The sequence below is a fragment of the Amblyomma americanum genome, chromosome 1 (genome assembly GCF_052857255.1).
Source record: "Amblyomma americanum isolate KBUSLIRL-KWMA chromosome 1, ASM5285725v1, whole genome shotgun sequence".
Lineage (NCBI taxonomy): Eukaryota > Metazoa > Arthropoda > Arachnida > Ixodida > Ixodidae > Amblyomma > Amblyomma americanum.
Window position 1 is genome coordinate 486752762 of NC_135497.1, and position 7879 is coordinate 486760640.

The window sequence follows — 7879 nt, forward strand, 5'->3', positions numbered from 1 at the left end:
CAAGATGATGGAACTCATGGAACATAACCTTACCCATCGCTTCACCCAAGTTCAGACCACCTCCACTCCTCGCCCGTACCTTCGCAAGCACAAACCCCCTTTGATGAACACATACCAATAGACACCAGTCTCACTCCCCTCCTCAACCCCCCGACTCTCCAATATGGCGGGGCGGAACACTAATTCTCTCCCTATTTTAACTTGGAACTGCCGCGGTTTCCGGGCCAAGCGCGCTCCTCTGCAACTTCTCCTTCCCACCCTCACGCCCATTCCCCATATGCTTCTTCTCCAGGAGACTGCACACCGGGCAACCCTCCCCAGCTACACATCTACACACTCAGACACCACTAGCAAACCCAGGGCGTCCACACTTATCCACCGCAGCCTCACCTATAAAACTCATCACATCTCGTCTGAGGAACCCTGCGTGATCACTGAACTTATACATGGCCTCGTTAGAATCACTTCTGCGAGAGCTACACCACCTACCAGGGAAACATCCTCTACTAATTGTTGGGGACTTCAACCGTCAGCATACTGACTGGGGATACACAACCACGACACATCGAGGTCGCAGGCTGAGGCTGCTCTTGCAGAACTTCCAGTTCACTGTTCACAACGCGTTTCAGATGCCCACGCGGATCGGCAACAGTGTCAGCATGGACTCCAGTCTGGACCTGACGCTGAGCCGCTACATCCGCGGTGTTACCTGGAACAGAACTTAACATACATTGGGCAGTGATCATTACATTATACAAATCACTGTTCAGTACAAACCACCCCGTCACTTCTATACAACACATAAACTGGTTATCTGGGACGCAATTCGCGCGGCACGCACCGTCCACCCAGACACCCAGACGACTCGCCATCCTTCACAAAATATACAGCACTGTGCCGCGCACGCCGTTGATCGCGATCGGTTCCGTGAGATGACGCCTCCCGATTTTGACGTCTATGAGAGAGGCTGCTAGCTACACGTGATATTTAGGCTCACTTGTCTACTCGACTAATACGCGAGTTATATTATGGTTTTCGTCGCTGCAGGGAGAATCTGAAAAACGGGGCGGCGAATGTTTGCGACCAACGTGGTTCACAAAGATGCAACGACGTCGCTCGAAACACTCGCAACACTGCGCGCCGCTCCGACTAGGCTATGATTACGGCTTTTCCGTCCATCTCGGCCGCGATTGGCCATCTAGCCGGTTAGTGAATTGACAATAGTTTTGTACCGAGTTACGAGAAAACATTCTACTTGAAAATTTTCCGAACAGTACCACTAGAAACAGCCAAAAATTATTATGCTTAAAGCTTGGTGCAAGAATGCACTACCTGGCACGAATGGCAAGACTGTCGAGGTCCTTGAACTACTTTGGATGCTTGTGGTGCTGGTGGCTTGGATGCACAGCGCATCGCAGCGCGCGTCACGTCGTGGCTGTGTTCCTGCCGTGCCGCTGTGTGCATAACTATATTCTACATCGGTTACACACGATGAAAGTGCAGTTGCTGGCGGAGACGACGGTTTCGCGCCAGGCGAGGCTGAACCGGCCCGGATTCGTAAGATCCACCAAGCAACGAGGACATCATGTCTGCCAGTGAAACTGCGCCTTTGGCTGTAGAGAGTGACAGCGCCCTGGTAGGATAGTTCTTTCTTTTTTTTTTGTGGGAGCATTGTGCACATATAGGCGCCGGCATCCTTGCGAGAGCTTCACTTTGGTAGCACTTATTCATTTCTCCTAGCTCTTTTTAGCAGAGAATTATGAGAAAGTCCTCCACCACCTCCGCCTCCTATTATTTATTTACTTATTTTTGTGGAGATACTCCCAGGGCCGTAGAGAAATTTAAAGACGGCAGTGAGCGCCGGACATCGAAAATACAAAGAGTAGTGACATGAGTTCAGTGGAACAAAAATGATAGTAACGCAACGCATGCTAACACAGGCATTCTTGAATTAAAAAAGGATATTTATGAATCAATGACAGTTATGAAGTTTATTTATTTAATTAGCAAGCATAAAACTAAAGGCCCTCCTTCGAGAGTATTACACAGGGGGAGGTTCGTGTAAAGATATGTACAAGCAACATCAGTAAGAAGCGTAGCAACAATAAACAGGCTAGGTATAACGTGGAAAAAATAATTAAGCATCGGAAATGAAATAAAAAAGCGGGCGATAAAAACATATAATATAGCTGTAGGCTTAACGCAAAATACTAGGCATAGCAGAAATGAAAAATACTACAGTGTACGTATTAGGCACGAAAAAACAGAGGTAATCTCTAAAGTGCAGCAACTGGAAAAAAAAGAATCATTCAAAAATTTCGAACATTTCAAATGCCAACGTCGTAGCGGATGACAGCAAGAAATGCGGAGACGTTAGATTAAATGGCTATATGCGTTGGTAAATTGTTCCATTTTATGATAGTGCGTGGTATGAATAAATTCGCAAATGAAGATGAACGACAAGCGATTCGTTTAACTTTGTGCGGATGGTGGAGCCGCGGAAAGAAGGCTGATGGTGATTGGAAAAATACCGCTTTTTGGATTTACGAGGTAAAAAGGAGTGAAAGGAAGCGTAGTTTCCACAGAACAATAATCTGACCATCAAAACAATATTTATGAGATGTCATATGTACTATGGAGAGGAACTAGATCGAAAAGTTGGCTCCTTCCTTGATGTGTATGTTTTCTTGTCTGACATTTGCAGTTCCTAGATTAACTGTTTTAGTACATGAAAGGTTAGCTTTTCACACTATGAAAAGAAAAGCTTTTAACCGGCAGAAAAAAAAGAATTGCAGGACCTGCAAAGCACGCTGCTAATTTAAAGAGAACATTTCAGTGTAAAAAAGGTTACGTTTCAATGAGTCAGTCCGAATGTAAACTACGAGCCTCTTTACTAATATTTTTACGTGGAAAGGTCACTCTGAAAACACAACACGTATCGGGCCATATCACCTAGATTAGCCTGAAACGAATTGCTGGGAGAATTGATATTTTATGCTTGAATTGACACGGCGGGGCAACGAATATAGACCCCGACAGGGAGACATCACAAAGTGCTGACTTAAACTAAGTTTATTGCCGCGCAGTGCACATGCATATTGTCACGTGATTTGTGTCCACGGGGAAGCGGAGAATATCAGATCCGTAGAGGAACAGGAAGCTGCTCGGCCTGACCTGGTTGAGATCTCCGCCCCCGTCACTCAACCTCTTAAAAGGACGCTCCTGACTTACTCAGTGAATGCTGACTACGTAACAGTTGTGGTGGATGTGCTTGGTATCGATCCTATTACCTAGTACCTGAAGAAGATAAGGTTGGACTTAAGCCTAAAGAAATTGCTGAAGATGTATACAACTTCCTTTTTAGCCAAGACAGTTTGAAGTCTACGACCGACGTCATCAAGCACTGCAGAACGTTCGATGCCTTGAATCTTCTTCGCACTGTTCCCAAATTTGGGCGCCTGGCCAATGCACTTTCGTCGCAAGCGTTCATGTCGCTGCTCCAGTGTCGATGGCTGATAAGACCCCCTGTACAATATGCCTTTTCGTGCTTTTCTAGACTGTTTCAATTTTTTTTTCATGTAGACTAAAATCTGGAACAACCTTGATAGTTCCTTGCGTCTTTTGCCTCGTGAAGAGTTTGCCAGTCAGTGCCTTTTCATATTACGACCTAATAACTTGTTTTTCTTTGTATTTGTAACCACTCCTGCAATGCCTGTCACCATAGAGAGCACTATGTGCAATAATATTGAAGAAATCCAAGCAGTGGCATCATCCACGGCCACCAGTCGAAAAGAAGTTCAAACTCCTGCCTGCAAAGTCATTTCCAGTGTTTTTTGAGATCGTAAGGGGATACTGCTGGTCGATTTCATGGAACGTGGGACAACATTCAACTCAGACAGTTATTGTGCAAAACTAACAAAACTCAGGTGAGCTACCCAGAACAGCCGGGCAAGGACGATTGGCCGCAGTTGTAACGCTCCTTGACACCAACGCCCGAACTCACGTCTCCTGCAGTTCTGGAACTTTTGAGAAACTTTGAGTGGACTGTCATGCCCCACCCCCGTGCAGTCCAGACTTGGTGCCTAGTGATAATGACTTGTTCTTCAAGTTGAAAGAAACATTCGTGTGGGCAACGCTTCCGGAGCGACATTGAAGTCAAAGAAGAGGTGAAACGTTTCCTCAGCGGGTTAGCGGCGGAGTTCTACCACATTAGGATAAAGAAATTGAAGCGCCGTCCATACAAATGCGTAGAAAAAGATGGTGATTATGGACTGAGGTAATAACATTGATGTATACCAGGAATAAAAACAGCCCTAAAATGGATGCTTGAAATACACCATACAGATATTGCATTTTACTCTATGATATACCAATAGTTAACATGCTGGTAGCGATCACATAGATAACTTTTAATTAAACTGAGCGCTTCTCGACGCACACCATAGATATAAAGCTTTTTTATCAAAATGCTGTGCTGTACAGTGTCGATTTCATTATTGAGGTCCAAAAATATCCGTACGGTCAAAGGTTTGTGTTCAGTGTTTTCCACTATCTTTTCATTATTGTGAATCAAAACCATTTCCGTTGATTTTTTTCTTTTGGAGCGTGTATTGGGCAGGCGTAATAATCTGAGCCTTTTCAAAAAAGGACTCGAGCCGATCACTAATAGCTCTTTTAAATATCTTCGAAAAAGCGCGAGGATGTAAATTGGCTGATTGTTGTTCATGTCTTATGTACCACCACCTTTATACACGGGCGTGACTTTAGCCATTTTTAACTCTTTAGGATAATCTACAGACTGAAGCATTGTACGAATGATATGTGTCAGTAGGGGGCTAATAATAGGGGCAATGTATTTCAGTGGCAATGCTTGTTTCTTCATCTCCAGCTGCTGCATCATTTTTTGCTTGCGCAATTGATTTCTCGATTTCAGCACTAGTAGATGGCCAAAACCTACCAGACTGCGGCAGCCTATGTCCTTGTGGAGAGTTATCCATTCACGTATTTTGCCCACCGTACTGACCAATGTTAACAAAATGACGATTCATTTCATCTGCCTGTTCCTACCCTTTTTTAAGCTCTTGGCTTTCATTATTTCTTGCACAGCATCATAAGTCTGTTTTCTAGTCATAAGCAGGTTAATCGCGTCCTATATTTTTTATGGTCTCCGTTGATCTGGACAAACTTATTCTGATAAAATTCAGTTTTGTTTTTATTCAGGTCCGAGTTCAGTAGATTCCTGATTTTGTGTACGCAACAAGCAAAGCCGTATCGCGAGTTTTTGTAAACGCATGACACCATTTATTCCTGTTTTTTATTTTGTATAGATGCTTAGTTACCCCTGTTTTTCTTCTTTTCCATTTTTGGCCTTACTTTCTTGCAGAGCGAAGGCTGTATTTAGAATAAAATTGATGAAAAAAAATTTGATAAGCTGTGTTGGGATAAAGCCTTTAAATATATGATTCCAAGTTGCATGCTCTAAAAGAAAATGAAAGTTTTGCCCACCTGTGACGTACTAGGCTTCGATTTACTATAGTTTTTTGTTTCGACGGAGGCCAGGTAGAAGATTAGCATGTGGTCCCTGATATTGCCTGTCATCACACCGGCTCTAAGATTTTCGCTTTCAATGTTTCTGGCGCAGATACCAATACTCATGGCTGCATCAGCAGTAGTCTTGGTTGGTTGGGTTATCATATTTTTGCGTTCATGCTCATGAACAATATCTTCAAATTTTTTTGCACATAGTCGACCTGATAGACCATCAATATTCACATCCCCGAGAATAACGAGAGAGGTAAACAGACGCCCAAGTAATTACATGGTGTTTTCAAAAATATACAAGAATTTCGCTACAATGCCAGATAGTAGACTGCAGAGTGCTCCGACTACCACGTTCGATATTTTGACAAATGGGCTTTTTCTATTTTCATTTAGCTTCGTTAGGTCATCAAGAAATACATATTCGTTACTACACTTAAACAAAATGGCTATACCGCCGCCTCTCGTGTTTTCTCTGCTGCGGCCTTGAATGTGTGGAGGTACTTTATCCTTTCTTAACCAAGTTTCAGTAAGAACTGTGATATCAAATTTTACAGCAAATGTATGGCCGCAAACGGTAAATTCTTAGTTTTGCGCTTTTTGTTGAATGTAGGGCATTCATAATAGGAACAACAAATTTCATGCCTATCCATTTTTATAGCTTCTGAAGCACACAAGAATGCAGGTTATGGTGTCTAGCTTGCAATCTTGCCAATATCTGTCATTCTTGCGATTCTGACAATGTCTGCCTTCGCCCTCCCTTGCGAAAATTCGGCTGCGAGTAAACCACACAAACATCCATCCGGCTCGTTTCTTTTGAGCAATGGCTGCAGCGTGAAGCTTTTAGTTTTTGCCAGTCAGCTGTTCATTCACGCACACTGATGTACCCTTGCCAAAATAGTAAAGGCCTTTGGTATCGATGTTCTGCAGCTTGCATTTCTTCAGGAGCTCTTCTCGGTTTGAGTGCTACACAAAACGATAAACAATGTTCTTCCTTTCGGAATTAAAGGTACTGACGCGATGCCACACATCAAAATAAGAGTCAAAAATTGGCTCATTCACCAGATTTACAATCCTTTTCACTATGTCCATTGCATCACAATCCCCAGGTACACCCTTCATTTCTAGATTGTTTGCTCCCTGATACTGCTCGAGTTCTTCATATTTTTAGTAAGCTTTTGGTTTTCAACAGTCAGTTCATCATTTTGTTTAGACAGCCGTTGAAGTTTTTTGATCTCGGTTTTGATTTCGTTGACGATGTCACATATGTCGCTAGAGTGCTTGGCACTGTATTTCAAATTTGGGAGGACCACCTATATATTGCGTTTGATTCATCTACATCTTTTGATAACTCTTTCGCTTGCTTACTCATTGTTAGCTAGCAGAAGGTGAGTAGACTTGCAAACAGTTTCTAATACACACGATCAACGTCAAACCCCTGTATTCGAGCACACCAGCAGTTTCCGCAATTCATGCAGATAAAACTAGCAGTAGCGACGAGGCATACACTTCGAAGTTACAAATATGTGAGCAGATCCCTCTTGAAACTAACCTGCTGTAAGAGCAGAGAGCCTTTAGGGGTGGCTCCCCAACGCTTCGCCGCTACTGTCAAGTGAGACCGGCTGACGTTTCGGGACTCCTTTTGTAGCTTCCTGGCTTTGGCGCAGTACGACGCAGGTGCAGCTCAGGTGCCTGGTTGCGATGCAGGTTATGAGATCGTCCTCAGTATCCGATCTTGTAGGCTAGACACATGCGCTTGCCACTGAATCAGGTGTCCTAACTGCGGTAAGAGCAGAGAGCCTTTAGGTGTGGTTCTCCGGCGGATCGCCGCTAACGCCGAGTGATTTTCGTAGACTGCGACCCAAAGTTGACCGAATTAACTCAGAGAGGTGAGGTGCGAGACGACGGTGTTGGCGAAGTTTTTTAAAGCGATTGCATCAGCATGCTTTGAAGGTAAACAAGGTGATATCAGCTACGAAAATGACCAACCTGTGTGGAAAGATTCACCTTTAGAATCCGGCCGAATTGTTTCCAGTGTAAGTCAAACAAGAATATAGCATCCAATGGTAAAAATCCGCCGCTGAGAAATATGCATCCGTCGTCAGAATTAAAAATTGTAGTTTTAAAGTCCGCTAAAATGTACCGGGCCTCCATGAGGGTAATGGCATTTGCGAAGGCGGCTTCCTCTGCAGCCTCTGGGGAAGTGTTTGGAGCGAAAGGCAGTGTGAGAATTGCAGATGAAGAGGAGGCCTGCACGGCTGCGGTCGCTTCATCACCCGTGCAGGCAGCGTCCACCCATTCGGTCTCCGGCTCGGAGCCGTACTCTCGGTGGAGTGCCTTC